This window comes from Heterodontus francisci, chromosome 9, assembly GCF_036365525.1.
Source record: "Heterodontus francisci isolate sHetFra1 chromosome 9, sHetFra1.hap1, whole genome shotgun sequence".
NCBI lineage: Eukaryota > Metazoa > Chordata > Chondrichthyes > Heterodontiformes > Heterodontidae > Heterodontus > Heterodontus francisci.
This window is the reverse complement of record NC_090379.1, coordinates 109,843,651-109,859,247: the sequence shown is the minus strand read 5'-3', so window position 1 is coordinate 109,859,247 and position 15,597 is coordinate 109,843,651. Positions and strand designations below refer to the sequence as shown.

The window sequence follows — 15,597 nt, the reverse complement described above, 5'->3', positions numbered from 1 at the left end:
ATGCAAGTGCTTTCCTTTAAAGATCCTTTTCTTGAATAAACGCCATGGGATATTTTATGTACATCTGGGAGGACTGACTGGGCCTCAGTCTCTCATCTTAACTAAAAGGCAGCACTCCAGCAATGTAGCACTCCCTCAGTACTACACAGAAGTATCAGCCTTAATTTTTTACTTCAGCCCTGAAGTGGGGCTTCAACATAATACCTTTGAAACTGAGACACGTTGGTGCTAACAGTGAGCCAAGGCAGACACTAATAGAAAAACAACCAACAACTTGCATTTACATCGCACCTTTAACATAGAAAAGCATCGCAAGTTGTTTTTCAGAGGAATAATCATACAAACAATGGCATTGAGTTAAAAGTGATATTAAGAAGGGTGACCAAAAACCCGGTGAAGGAGGTGGGTTTTAGGCAGGGTGGGAGATACAGAAGAGGGAGATACAGAAGCAGAGGGGTTAAGGGAGGGAAATCCAGAGTATGAAGGCTTGGCCACCAGAGTTGGTCAAATGGAGAGGGAGGTGCACAAAAGACCAAAGTCAGAGAAAAGCACAATTCTGTGGTGGGATAGAAGGTGTGGAGTGACAGAGATAGGGACATTGAAGCTGCAAAAGAATTTAAACATGGGGTGATCATTTTAAATTTCAGTCATGGAAGGAACAGAGACCAATGTAGGTCAACAGGGACAAGGATACCAGGTGTGAACGATTAGGTGTGGGTTAGGATATGGGCTGTAGATTTTCAGATAAGCTGAAGTTTGTAGAACATGGAGGATGGTAACCGGCTGGGGGAGCAGTAGAACAACTGAATCTGAAAGTGAGAAAGGCTTGAACCCTCTCTAAAAACCCATCTCTTTAGTGGAGCTTCGGTCATCCCTCCTCACCTCTCATTCTTTTGCTCAGCGCCATCTTCTTTATGTCTCTGTGAGGCACCTTGGGATATTGTTCTATGTTATAGCTGGTGCAGAAATACAAGTTGTTGTTCCAACAAACTGGTGTCTACAGGTATCATCATCTACAATGTATAAGCCCTTTATGATTACTTATTATAATAGAAAATGAGGTTTTCAAAAAGCTTTTTTTAATATCCTGAATTTTCTTGATTTGCAAAGCAGAGAAATGATTTTTTTAAAACTTTTTCTGTGTTCAAAGCACAAGAAAAATACACTACAAATTGTCTAACAATTACAGAACTTTTATATTGAATTGAAAGGACATGGTCCATAGAAAATTTCAATGCCATTGATCAAAAATATCCCTCTCTCAGGGTGATATTCAATTATATTTTATTTGGAAGAACTTCATTTAACACAGTGTCAGCTCTAGTTAATTATTTTTATGCCATGACGGGCATGTGCAATTTCACATGATTGAACAAACAATTGGGGGCAATGAACTGTAATTAATATTAATGATGATGTACCTGGCATCTCATTAGTGATTTCCCTCTTGTATAAAAACATGGCTCCTCTTAATGTTTCATGCAATCAGACAGAGTTATTGTTTCCAGCACCAACAGAAACCATCACATCTCACAGAAGATGCGTGAACCAACAATATTGCATCAGATAGAAGACGTTTACTATGCAGTTCTTGCAGTTGTTGGAATTCTTGGTAAGCCAATTAACCAGTTAATGTAAGAAAACATCTTTTGAAAGGTAAATTTATCCATATTATTTTGACTTTTTTTTTTAATTTTTAAAATTCTCTTTAAAACCGTATTTTGGTAATTACAGATTTCAGTTATTAGGATAAATGCCAGATGTTTTCAATAAATATTTTGAGTGATTCGACTGATTCATGAACAAGCCATAAAACGTAACTGTTTATCCAGGAAAATGCCGTTATAAATGTTTACATCGGAAGATTCAATACTAAATGTTGGTGTGAAGTGTGTTCAGAAATGATGGGTTTTTGTGAAATAACTGGCACCATATCCAAGACTTACTTTTGACTAGATATATTCTCCTTGACCCTTACTGGGATCATACTTTGAGCAGATAGCCTGGCTCTATCTTATCAATAACTGAACAACCAGGGCTGTGTCTCTTCAGCTGTTAGGACATGTCCAATTTTAAAACTACAGTTCGTCAACCATCAGCCCCTCTTCCATTATCTCATCTTCCTGCTCCCCTCACACACTTTTAACTCTGTTGTTGCAGCAAAACCTGAATAAATTCTGAAGTTCACCTTCTTCAGTTATCCAAGTCTGCTCTTGCACTCTGATATTTGTTAGTAAAGAAATGATAGCATGAATCCTAAGTTCCAAAATAGTTATTGATGTTTGAAACATAGCTGCAGAACAAAATGCTGACACAGCTATAAATGATTCAATGGACTTAATGTTGTGAAGCATGCATGGTCATTATCACATTGCTGATGGTGGGAGCTTGCTGTGTGAAAACTGGCTTCCGCATTTCCTACATTATAACAGTGACTACACCTCAAAAGAAAAAGTACTTCATTGGCTGCAAAGCAATTTGGGGTGCCCTGAGTTTGTGAATGGGGCTATATAAATACAAGTCTCTTTTTTACTTACCACACATTTCTTCTCAATCTCGCGCTGTCTTTGAGATCATGATCCATAAATCTCAGGCTCTCTTCAATCCTTAGCTATAATTGCCTTGCTCCCTGTTATCAGTAGCCGTAGTTTCCTGTCTCCGACATCACTGTGTGTGACTCACTTGCTCTCTGACATCCCTATCTGGAACTAGATTTGTAAATGGGTAGTCATGTCTAAACTAGTTGAACTTTTTGTGGAGGTAACTAACGTGGTACATAAGAGAGTCTCAGCTTTTCACTGTATCTATTAATAAGTTTGATGATGGAATAGAGAGTTGCATATCGAAATTTGCCGACGATATTAAGTTAGATGCGAACAGAAAGTTTCAAAAGGAGATTAATTGAGTGAGAGAGCAAAACTATGTCAGATGGAGTTTAGCGTGGGAAAGTGTGAGGCCATTCAGTTCAAACCTAAGAAAGATATATCAAAATATTTCACACGGGGACAAGCTGGAACTGTGCATCAGAAGAGAGACATATAGAAAAAATAATAATTAAATTGTTCAATGGAATGTTATCCTTTATTTCAAGGTTGATGGAATACGAACGGATCGAAGTTAAGTTACAGCTGTACAGAGCTCTGGTTAGACCCCATTTGGAGTAACTGCATTCAGCTCTGGGATCCTTACCTCAGGAAGGATATATTGACCTTGGAGGTGGTGCAGCGCAGAATCATAAGACTGTTAGATGTGCTGAAAGGGTTAAATTATGGGCACAGGTTGCAAAGACCTGTATTCCCTTGAAAATAGTTGAAGAGTCAAATATTTGCAATGTTCAAGTTGATTTAAAGGATTTGATAGGGTAAATAGAGAGGAACTAATTCTCCTGGTGGAGGAGTCCAGAACAAGGGGACACAACATTAAAATTAGTGCTAGACTGTTCAGGGGTGATGTGAGGAAGCACTTCCGAACACAAAGGGTAGTGGAAATCAAGAAATCTCTCCCCCCTCCCCCCAAAAAAAAATGCTGTTAACGCTCTGGCCATACCGCATTTCATAAATGAGACTGATAGACTGTCGTTAGACAAGGGTATTGAAGGTTACAGATAAACAAAGTTGAGTTACAGATCAGCCGTGATCTAATTGAATGGCAGAGCAAGTTTGCTGGGCTGAATGGCCAACTCCTCCTCTAAAGCCCACATGTTCCCATGGAATTCCCATGTTCTCTGAAATGGCTATCTATAGTTCCCTTACATTTCTCTATTTATTTCAGTTAACTCATTGGCCATTCTGATCCTGTCACGAGGAAAGTGCGGACTCTCCAAATGTATCACCCACTACCTGGTGGCCATGGCAGTGGCAGATCTACTGGTCGTTTTCACTGATGTGATACTGTTTACAGTTATTCATATTCATTTCCCAGGTACTTACCTGGACACCACTCCTGCACGTTCTCTTGTACTTGTCCTGCTGTATGCAGCCACAGACATTTCTGTCTGGTTCACTGTCGCTTTCACCTTTGATCGATTTGTTACAATTTGTTGCCTGAAAATGAGAACGAAATATTGCACAGAGAAAACTGTGACTGTGATTGTAACGACAGTGAGTGTGTTCTTCTGCTTGAAAAATATTCCTTGGTACTTTATATATGAACCTGAACATATCATTGACAATATACCCTGGGGGACAATTGAAACACTGAGCTTTTGTACTGAAGTTGCCTGGGTAACATTTCAAAGTCTCAGTATTATTTTAACCCCTTTCCTTCCATTCGGTCTGATTTTACTGCTCAATGCTCTGACTGTCAGACACATTTTAGTGACCAGCAGAGTCCGCAGGAAACTACTGGATCACAGCAAGACTGAGAATCACACTGACCCAGAGATGGAGAACCGAAGAAAATCCATCATTTTAATGTTCACCATATCTAGCAGTTTTATACTGTTATGGATGACAAATGTTGTATTTTTCCTTTATTGGCGAATTGCTGACATTTATTATTACACAGATCCCCATGATCCTGCATATATCACTGAACAATCTGGCTACATGCTGCAGCTTTTGAGCACCTGCACCAACACCTGTATTTATGTAGTGACCCAGACTAAATTCAGAGAGAGGCTGAAGAATGCAGTCAAATATCCATTCACTGCTATTGTTAAATTAGTTCAATGATTAAAACAGATTGCCTAAAAACAGAGCTACTTTTCTATCTCTGACTCTGGTTACAGGGCTTCTTCACCTATTTATTCTCCACACAATTCTGCAACAGATCACTGCATTTACTTTGTTTCCCTGACCATCAATCACCTCATCTCCTCTGGAGATCTTTCCCCCTGGTCTCCAGCCTCATGGCTCCCATCCCTGTACATCCTGCTTTCCTTCCCAAGCTCCACAAACAGGGCTGCTCTGGTAGACCCATCGGCTGAGCCTGTTCTTTTCGCCTGGAATTTGATTCTTCCTATCTTGAGAATAGTTTGTCACTCCATGTCCAATCTCCAATAACCTATATCCGTGCCACATCTGACCCTCTTCATCACTTTAACACATTCCAGTTTCATCAGCTTTGCATTAAAATTCAACCCTTCCCCTCACTTTAACCAGGTCCACCCCCAAATCTTTCCTTCCCTTTCTCAACTTCACTGTCTTCATTTCGGGGAATAGGCCATCAGCCAATATCATGCGGGGAGACAGTGGCAAAGTGGTAATGTCACTGGATGAGTAATGCGGAGGCCCAGGGGAATGTCCTGGGCTCATGGATTCAATTTCCACCATGGCAGCTGGTGGAATTTAAATTCAATTAATTCACAAATTTCATTAATTAATAAAGAATCTGGAATTGAAAACTAGTCTCAGTAATGGTGCCATGAACCTATAATTGAATGTTGTAAAACCCCATCTTGTTCACTAATGTCCTTGAGGGAAGAAAATCTGCTGTCCTTACCTGGTCTGGCCTACATGTGACTCCAGATCCACAACAATGTGGTTGATTCTTAACTGTCCTCTGAAATGGCCTAACAAGTCACTCAGTTGTCAAGAACAATTAGGGATGGGAAAAAAATGCTGGTCTTGCCAGTGACGCCTACCTCCCATGAAAGATTAATACAAGCACTGGGCTGAATTTTACTGGCCCCCCAATGCCGCGGGTCGTGGCACAGGGGCCTGTAATATTCTGTGGGGAGAGGCCCGCCTCGACGCCTGGCGTCGAGAAGGGCCTGCCGCTTATTAAAGACAGCGGGGGGACTTCGGTCCTGCCCCTTCACCGTTTGGCTGTGGCATCCCAATTAGCATATTCAAAACAGTACTTACCTCAGCAGATTTTGCAGCACACCGCCTCTCCAAGCACACTTCCGTATTTCACATTTAACAGGAGGCTGTTACGTGCCATTCCCTTCATGAACAGAAAAGACGTTGGGTGGTCAGCATCAGACGGTTTTGCTATGGAAGGTAAGTTCTGTTATTCAGGGGTCTCACTCTGCATACTGGAAGGGAGGAGGGAGAGAGGATATTCAGGGGTCACACTACATTCTTAAAGGGAGGAGGGAGGGACATATTCGGGGTCTCGCTCTGCATACTGCAAGGAAAGGGGGTGACTAGAGAAGTCTCAGCTCTGCATTCCTAAAGGGAGGAGGGAGGGGATCTGGGATTACTGGAGGGAAAGCTCTGCAGGCATGAAGGGAGGTACTGTGCACCCTCCCTCCATAAACAGTGGACGCTTTGCGTTTGCTTGTCTGTGTGAAGGAGCAACGGTGAAGCTGGTAGGTTATAACCGGAGATGCTTCTTGCAAATCTGTGCCTGCTTCTCAGGCAGCTGCCATGACACCTGGGCCCGGTGCCAGTCGCATCTGCCACTGCTGTAGCTGTTCACTGAACTGGTTCAGATGAGGGGTGGCTTCTTGGAAGCAAGGGCTATCCCTTGCAGACATGGCTCCCGACACCAGTGAGAAACCCCACCACTGCTGCAGAGATGTACAACGCCAGCCACTGAGCTACAAGAGACACCATTGAGCAGGCGACTGACATGCTGAAAAAGCACTTCCAATGCATGGATAGAAAGGGTGATGGCCTGTACTAGGGGTCGAAAAGGCCAGCTCCTTTCTTTTGCTGCTCGCTGTGCTTTGCAGAACTACGCACCCAACATGGACCAGGCCTGGCATGGTGAGGAGAGATTCAACAGGATTCCTCCTCAGAGAATGAGGATGCTGAGGACCGACAACAGCAAAGGCACATGGGAGGGCAGATAGCATCCAGGATCTTCATGCAGGGCTAGCAGTGAACTCGGGATGTACAGGAGTGGCTTATCAGGGAAAGGCTGTCTGCTCCATAGGAACCGACATGAGCTCTGCAAGCCACACATCACCCTCGCTCACCTGCTGTTCACCAGTCCACATCTGCAGCATCCCTATGTAAACCATTAGAGGCAGCAGCTGACTGAGCCAATGCCATGTCACTGCATCTGTGGAGATGCTCATGAGTAATGGTGGCATGGCAATGATGTTATTGCATACGTTGGTCTCCTGAAGGGCCAACCGTGCAAAGGGATATGACATTGGCACCACATACTGGCACACATCATTCACACAGAGAAAAGGACACACATGAGGTGAGGAATATTTAGACATATTTACATTGCTGTGACACCTGTGCATTCCCATTTGTGTCTGTGTTCTCAGTAAACGCTTGCGAGTGCCCCTTCTTGGTGCAACCTCTGTGCTAGCAGCCTGACTGGAGGAAGGCTGCTGATCTGATTGCCCTTTGGTTGTGGATGACGTTGGCATTTGTACTCTGTGCACACGAGGCCTAAAGGGCCCCGGCTGGCTGGGGGAGTGCTCGCTCATCCCCTTCCGGCATTGGATCCTTTGACGCCAGATGGCACCATGGCTACTCACCTCCTGTATCATCTCCAGCCAGACTGCCTTGTGCAGGCGGGAGGGCCTCTTCTTCCTGTCACTGGTGAAAAGTACCTCTCGCTTTGCCCGTACAGCCTGGAGGAGAGTGACCAAGGAGGCTTCGCTGCACTACGGGGCCACCCTAGATCATCCACCATCCTCGGCTTTTGGTGCAGTCCTTTAAATGCAAAGGTGACTACACCATGTAACTGCTCTAACTTCTGGCTGTATGGTTTGTCTTGCACATGTTTGAAAACCAATGCAGGAGTAATGAGGACCGCCCAAGTCTCCAACCGATCGATATCCTGCTGTCTCCTCTGACGATCCTCATCACGATCCGCAAATCCACCAACCTTTGTGTTGTCCGCAAATTTACTAATCAGACCAGCTACATTTTCCTCCAAATCATTTATATATACTACAAACAGCAAAGGTCCCAGCACTGATCCCTGCGGAACACCACTAGTCACATCCCTCCATTCAGAAAAGCACCCTTCCACTGCTACCCTCTGTCTTCTATGACAGAGCCAGTTCTGCATCCATCTTGCCAGCTCACCTCTGATCCCGCGTGACTTCATCTTTTATACCAGTCTGCCATGAGGGACCTTGCCAAAGGCTTTACTGAAGTCCGTATTGACAACATCCACTGCACTTCCTTCATCAATCATCTTCGTCACTTCCTCAAAAAACTCAATCAAGTTAGTGAGACATGACCTCCCCTTCACAAAACCATGCTGCCTCTCGCTAATAAGTTTGTTTGTTTCCAAATGGGAGCAAATCTTGTCCCGAAGAATCCTCTCTCATAATTTCCCTACCACTGACGTAAGGCTCACCGGCCTATAATTTCCTGGATTATCCTTGCTACTCTTCTTAAACAAAGGAACAACATTGGCTATTCTCCAGTCACTGGGACCTCACCTGTAGCCAATGAGGATACAAAGATTTCTGTCAAGAGTAGGAAAAGAAACTTGCAAAGGATATCAAAATCAACACAAAAAGGTTTGGAGTCATAGAATGATAACAGCACAGAAGGACACCATTCGACCCGTCGTGTGTGTGGCAGCTCTCTGAAAGAGAAACTCACCTAGTCCCAATCCCCTGCCTTTTCCCGTAGCCCTGCATTTTTTCTCTTCAGATAATTATCCAATTCTCTTTTGAAGGCTCTGGTTGTATCTGCCTCCACCACACTCCCAGTGCATTCCAGATCCTACTGTGTAATACAGTTTTTCCCCTTGTCATTTTTGGTGCTTTCCCCAATTACCTTAAATCAGTGACCTCTGGTTCTCAACCCTCCTGCCAATGGGAACAGTTTCTCCCTATCTACTCTGTCCAGACCCCTCCTGATTTTGAAAACATTGATCAAACCTGCTCTTAATCTTCCCGAAGCCCCAGCTTCTCCAATCTATTCACCTAACTGAAGTTCCTGATCCCTGGAACCATTCTGGTGAATCTTTTCTGCACTCTCTCCAGTGCCTTCACATCGTTCATAATGTGTGGTGCCCAATACAGTTGAGAGAATTTGACACAGTATTTACGTAACTACCTGCTTTGTCATGTTGGGTCTCTTCTCAATGTTATGTGCTTTTGGGTCTATTACCGTTTTCTTTTCAAGCTTTTGACCAAACAAGCTTCGGCTAATTTGACATGCGTTGTCTACTCGACTAAAATCTTGCTGCTCTTAATTGGCGTCAGAAAAATATGTTTTTACTTCACAAAATCTAAACGCCTATTATTTATGCTTCTGAAATTTAATGGTTGCAGTGTGTTTACATACACTGGGCTGAATTTCTGTCACACGTGCCAAAGCGCTTCCAGTAATAGGTACTAATTTCCCTGCTGTACAGAGCAGGGGGTTTATATTTACATTTGGAACAAGGAGTCGTTAAGAGCAAAGTGGCTTCTTAGAATGATGAAATTATAAATGAAAAAAGGAAATGGCAGGCATGTTAAATAATTATTTGCATCAGTATTTACAGCAGAAGAAGAGGATAGCATGCTGTGCATCCCAAGGAACCTAATATTGAATAAGGGAAGGGGCTCACCAAAACTAATGTAAGCAAATTAACAGTAATGATGAAAATAATGGCACTACAGAGTGACAAATCCCTCGGTCTAGGTGCTTTTCTTCCCAAGGATTTAAAGGAAGGAGACGAAAACATGGCTGATGCCTTAACTATAATCTTCCAAAATAAAATCAGAAAATGCTGGAAATAAGTCAGGCAGCATCTGTGGAAAGAAAAACAGGCTTAACAGAAGAACAAAAGAAATAGGAGCAGGAATAGTCCATATTGCCCATCAAGTCTGCTCCATTTTTTAATACGATCATGGCTCAGCTTTGTCATGTTCACGAGAAGTGCAGTGATGAAAATACAGAATCCAAACTGAAGAGTTATAAAAATTGACTTTTTCATGTAAAAAGTGGACAATGTGCGGCAAAATGGCCACTGAAGGTCAAATGACCTGGCCCTGTATTTTCAAACTGTATTTTGTCTTTTAAGGATACGTTCCAAGCTAAGCTGTGTCATTTACACCCATATTCAACCCATCAAGATACATTTTTGACTTGAATGGGTTCTTCTGAAACAAAGAAGGTGTGCAGTCGCCACATTCTGGGCCATTGTTGTTCATCACCTGGAGGGGGATCGGCCTCTCTCAACAGAGGCAACATGTGAGAGAATTTTACCTTAGAAAGTAGCTCTCTGGGGAGAGAGGAAGAGAATCAGAACAACATCACAAGCCGAGAGCTGGGACACCCATCAAAAGCCAAAGAAGGAGCCCTGCTCTGAATTCTACCTTTCCGCTTGCTGCAGCAGAGAACTGAAAGTGATCACAATCTCCTGACTGATATCTCAACAACCAGAAAAATTTACAAAAGACCCAGGCCTGCAACCTTAAAAGAGAAAGTGACCTCCAAGAAGATTCAACAGGTTTACCGTGAACCCCGAACACCTACCTCACTTCAAACCACTTACCCCTGTCCCTCGCTATCGTTTCTTTTCGTGTGTGTGCGTGTGTGTGTGTGAGGGAGAGAATGCATTTGTGAGGGCGGTTGTGACAATTTTGGGAGTGGGTATTGTTCAATAAATATTTCTTCTTTAGTTTTAAACCTACAAGAAAACATGTTAGCGTCTGTTTATTTGACAAATAAAAGACAAAGAGGTTAAACCCTAGTAACAAAACATTTGCTGTGGCCAGTCGTGAGGTGAAACAGTGAGAATTACCCACACCCCTTACCACCTGGTCGTAACAGCTTAGGCTTCAACTCCACTTTCCCCTGACTCCCATAACCCCTGATTCCCTGAGAGACAAAAATCTGTCTATCTCAGTCTTAAATATATTCAATGATGAAGCATCCACAACCCTCTAGGGTAGAGAATTCCAAAGATTCACAATCCTTTGATTGAAGAAATTTCTCCTCATCTCAGTCCTAAATGATTTACCTTGAGACTGTGCCCCCATGTTCTAGATTCCCCAGCCAAACAAACTCTGTGTCCACCTGTCAAGCCCCTTCAGAATATGTATGTTTCAAAGAGATTACCCACTCATTCTTCTAAACGCCAGAGAATATAGGCCCAATTTACTCAGCCTCTCATTATAGGCCAACCCTCTCATCCCAGGGACAAATCCAATGAACATTGGCTGTACTGCCTCCAAAGCAAGTATATCCTTCCGTAAATATGGAGACCAAAATTGCACACAGAATTCCAGGTGTGGTCTCACCAAAGACTTGTAAAATTGTCACAGTACTTAGAGCCACTGAGTCTTTTACAACACAGGAAGAGCCATTTGGCCCATTGAGTCCATGCCAGCTCACTACGAAGCTATTCAGTCATTTTCACGCCTGAGCTTAATCACAGTAGCTCTGCAAGTCTGTTTCCTTCAAGTGGCCAACAAATTTCCTTTTGAAGTCTTTAGTCATGTACTCCAGACCCCTTGCAATAAAAGCAACATGCCATTTGCCTTCCTAATTGCTTGCTGTACCTGCATGTTAACTTTCTATTTCTTGGGCTCAAGGGTTCTGCTGAGTAGTACCTTTCCACTGGTACTGGTTCTCACCTTCCAGGGAAGTGGACTCACAGCTTGTCTTTACACCAAGACTGTACCAGCTGAAACCTGAACGAGGTGACCCCGCTACACTGATCTGGGAGGATTTAGATTGGTGACCCTCAATAACAAGCCATGTTTCAAGTCCTCAATGGTGCAATATGCAGATGAATGAGGCACATGTGCACATCAACGGCTTTGGAGGTGGATGAAAGCTGCAGTGGGATTCATACTCTCCAGTCATCATGGCTTGAATGCAAATGGGTAAAGAATGCCTATCCATCAAGGTTATGCAGTTGTCGAATGTGCACAGAGTAGCTCACTGTCATTCAGGCCCCCACCTGCTAAGAATGAGGCACATTAATTTCAAATTGTTGTTGGGAAGAAGAGAAGGCTTGTTACAAGGGGGAGCCAGACCCCTGGCTGGGAAGACATTTTTGCATATTAACAGACTGCGTTGGAACAAAGGAGCTATCCCCTGCTCCAATACAATCCACTAACAGATCTGGTCAAACCAGTTAGTCACATGACTAACCTACTTGGCAGACTGGGTTTTTTTTCTGAATTGTACAGTGTTTGAACTGAGAGTTTGAGCAGAAAGCTATTTGCTCCTGGTCTGAAGCAGACCTCCTCTCCTGTCCTGTCTGCTCCCATTACTTTCTCACGGAACTCCAAAATCGACTGAAGGACATGAACCCCAACAGAGAAAAGTCTCCTACAGTGAACAAGGTTTAAGAAGAATTCTGTACAGCAAAGATAAGCAGGATCTACCTACAAGCAAGGACTCTACAGTAAGAGCGAAGAACCGTAACAACAACTCTTCAGATATTGCCTCAAACCTTTCCATTTAATTTTTCTTCTGCTTTTTTCTGTCTCTATTTGCATATGTGCAGCGTGTATGCATGCTAGTGTGGGCGCATCGAGTATCCATAGGCGTGAGCCAAATTAAAGTTTAAGTTTAATAAAATTTAATCTGTCCTCTTTGAACCTGAGAAAGCCTGCTTGTGCTCATTTCTTTGCCTTATAATTGGAAAGTGGTGAACAAGGAACACCAAGGGGGAGCTAAAAACACAGTGTGTTTAAAAATAAAACCCTGTTACAGTAAGACCAGGCGAAGGCTGAAAGTGCACCCTAGACCACTTTCTCACCTGGTTGTAACACTCATGATAAAAGATGACACACACTGCCCACTGCCAGGGAGAGCAAAAAGCCGTCCAGCAATGGACAAGTGGTGTCGGAGAGAGGTCTCAAGTCACAAATCTGCATGTAGACGGTGATTGCCTAATGGTCACTGAGCTCTTGGATTTGGGATAGAATTAACTCCCCAACAGCAGCATCCATGACAGAGCAGTCCTTTCCAGGGTCCCCTCTGCTCAGCTCACTTATGAAAGGGGCTGGAAAGGATACCTCAAAAATAGGCTGTTCCACACTGTCCTGACTGGGGAGCCTCAACCTGTGGGACCACCATCCTTGTGGTCGAAAACACACACAAGCAAACAAAAAATGCAAGAAAGTCTGTATCTGGAATGTGCACTCCCTTATGTACAATCAAAACAGTGAATGCCCTGAAAGGAGAATTGCCATAGTTTCTCAGGAGCTTGTGAGATATAACATTGATGTTTCTGCTCTCAGTGAAACCCGACCCCCTGAAGTAGGCCAATTTAAAGAGTAAGGAGGAGGATAGACTTTCTTCTGCAAAGTGAAACCAGAGGAAGATATTCCTTTCCACGGAGTTGGGTTTGACATCAAAATAAGAATCACAGATATACTTCTGGAACTTCCAGTTGGCATTAATGAATGGGTCATGAGCCGACGCCGTCAGCTTAGTTGTAACCGATGGGCCACAATTATCAATGCTAATGCTCCCACTTTCGATTCTACTGATGAAACCAAAGAGCTCTTTCATGCAGATCTGGATTCTGTACTAGCAGTACTCTTAAAACAAGACAAATTTATTATACTGGTTGATTTTAGTGCCATATTTGGACACAACTGGACCATCTGGAAGGGCACCATCGAGAAAGTAGGAATGAGGAAATTAAATTACAACGGTTTCCTCCTCTCCAAGAGCGTTGAACATGGGCTCACCATCACATTCACACTCATTCAGCAGAAAGATAAATACAAGACAATGTGGAAATATCCGTGATCCAAACATTGGCACCTCTTGGACTCAGTCATCGTCCGAGCCAGGATCGGAAGGATGTGATTCTCACCCGATCTGTGCAGAGTGCAAATGACTGCTGGACAGACTACAGACTTGTACACGGCATCAGGAGCATACGCCTTGCACCCAGACACCGAAGATCCTCAAAGAAATCCAGGAGGAGATATAACATCCATACACTCTAGGATGTACAAACCAGAGATAAATTCCAACTCTCTTCCTGCCTTGCTCTCACAGGCTCCAGTGATGCAAGTGTGGAAGGGCTTTGAGACAAGATACAATCTGCCATCCTAGGGACATGTACCCAGATCATTGGATTTCAATCTGGTAGGAAACTAAACTGGTTCAAAAAGAATGATATAGAAACATACAAACTTCTCGATCAGAAATTCCTAGCCTTGTTTATATGTCAAAATCAGCCTAGATCACAGTCGAAAGGAGAAGAATATTTACTTCTCAAATCTGAAGCTCAGAAGATGATATGTTTTATCAAGATCTTGGTGGGTCGAGAAGGCAAATGAAATCCAATGTTATGCAGACAGACACGACAATGTACAGTTTCTTCCAGTCGAGCATCTACCTACCAAAAACAAATGGTCCATTCCCCCTGAGTTGAAGATGGCAATACTCTTGTCAAAGGCGATGCAACCATCCAAAACCATTGGAAAGAGTACGACCAGAACCTTCTGAATTGGGAGGCTACAGAATTGGACAAAACGAGCAAAGTAATCCTCCAACAGCGTGAGGATCAAATTTTTATATGCTGCCAACACTTGCTGTGATAATAAAAGCTATCTAACAGGTGAAGAATAACAAAGCGTGTGGTCCGGACAACATTCCTGCAGAAATCTATAAAGCTGGTGGTCATGAACTCTGGCTGAAACTCTCAGAACTTTTGACAGAAATTTTGGAAGAAAAGGTACTGCCCTAACTTCCACAATGCCAACATTGTCTCATTTTTGAAGAGGGATGATAAATCTATGTGTGGGCATTATAGAGGCATGTCTCTCCTATCCATTGTCAGGAAGACTCTCAAACGAGTCCTCCTGAACCACCTCTTACCTGTCAGTGATGACATTCTTCCAAAGACCCAATGTGGTTTTTGGCCATCCAGGGAAACCACAGACATTATCTTCGTCGCTCAACAAATTCAAGAAAAATGTCTGGAGCATTGCAAAGAGCGCTACTTGGCCTTTATTGATTTGTCAAAGGTATTTGACTCCTGCCATCACGGAGCACATTGGAAAGTTCTCCAGAGATGTGCATGTCCAGCAAAACTTGTTGATATTCTGTGACTTCTGTATGATGATATGACAGTAAACTTTGCAATGGATGGGAGACCGAGCCCTTTCGTACCTGGACGGGCGTCAAACAAGGCTGTGTGATTGTGTCTACTCTCTTCACTATATACTTCAGCCTGTTCATGGAACTCATTTATGACCAACTTCCACAAGGGGTCTTGACAGAGTATTGACTTGATGAGAAACTTTTCTACCTCAACAGGCTGAGAGCCGAGATTAAGTTGACCCTCCAGCATATCCATAATTTACAATATGTCGATGACTGCACAGTTGTCGCCCACACTGCAAGTGACATTCAAACCAATCTTAACCTCTTCAACTCTGCAGGCAAAAGATTTGGTCTCTCACTAAACATCAGCAAGACCAAAATCCTCCACCAGCTCTTTCCTAGACACGCATTTACACCTCCAGCTATTGACATTGATGGGGAGACTTCCGATGTGGTTGAACACTTCTCATATCTGGGCAGCTGCTTTTCTCAGAAATCATCGTCAATGTTGTCATGAGAGTTTTTTTTCCACACTAAGAGGTCAGTATGCCTCTAAGACTGAAAAAAAATCTTTGAATATTGTCATTTGGGGTGCTTGAAGTGTAGGCTGTAAACTTGTATCCAAGCAACAGGAAGATTTTACGACAGACTTGTGACTTCTGTTAAAAAAGCAGTTAGTTTCAGTTCTGCGGTGAAAGAGACCAGAGGA

General features: G+C 43.2%; 1 pseudogene; it reads left to right on the top strand.

Moving 5' to 3' along the window:
• The first annotated feature begins 1,539 nt into the window (after positions 1-1,539).
• LOC137373377 (probable G-protein coupled receptor 139) lies at positions 1,540-4,691 on the top strand (annotated as a pseudogene).
• The last annotated feature ends 10,906 nt before the right edge of the window (positions 4,692-15,597 follow it).